This window comes from Bufo bufo, chromosome 4, assembly GCF_905171765.1.
Source record: "Bufo bufo chromosome 4, aBufBuf1.1, whole genome shotgun sequence".
In the NCBI taxonomy this organism is placed as follows: domain Eukaryota; kingdom Metazoa; phylum Chordata; class Amphibia; order Anura; family Bufonidae; genus Bufo; species Bufo bufo.
Genome location: NC_053392.1, coordinates 48,383,124 through 48,383,666, shown reverse-complemented (window position 1 = coordinate 48,383,666; position 543 = coordinate 48,383,124). Strand labels below are relative to the sequence as shown.

The 543-nt window shown below is 38.9% G+C and overlaps 1 long non-coding RNA gene across 1 annotated transcript in view; it reads left to right on the top strand.

The window, feature by feature from the left end:
- Window positions 1-308, top strand: part of LOC120997213 — a 10,681-nt gene extending 10,373 nt beyond the window's left edge. The window contains exon 2 of the long non-coding RNA XR_005778118.1: window positions 1-308. This exon is cut by the window's left edge and continues 55 nt beyond it. This is a non-coding gene — a long non-coding RNA (uncharacterized LOC120997213).
- The last annotated feature ends 235 nt before the right edge of the window (window positions 309-543 follow it).

Below are 543 nucleotides of genomic sequence, written 5' to 3'. Positions count from 1 at the left end.
GCTATGGCTGGTCAAACGGAACCAAGTCCGAATTCCATGGAGGTTTGGTCCCCTTCAACCAGCTATGGCAGTGCTGAACTCTCCAGCCTCTGACCACGGCGCTGCCACCGGAGCCGATGGAATAACATTATCATTGATTATTATTTAGTCGTTTTAATCGTTCAATTTCTATTTGATCTCTCGTTTAATCCAGTGCTATATGTTAATGTATATGATCGTTGTAGAAATTTGTTAGAATTGCAGAATTTTATTTCTATAATTTTTTTTAATGGCTATTTCTATCTTGTGTAATAAATGCATTCAGAGGACTTGCCGTGAAGATTTTGGTTCTTACACATAGAAGATGTGGGGGCAGATATACTAAGCCTAAGCCTGGCATTACATATGCCAGCCTAAAGTACATAGCCCAATGCGCCAAATTTATTACAAATTTATTAATAAATCTGGCACATCTTCCTGCAGTTTGTGCGCCAGAATTTGACATCTATCTGAGCCGTAATTTACTCCAGTTTTTGGCATAAAATATAGAAAATCCACCAGGCC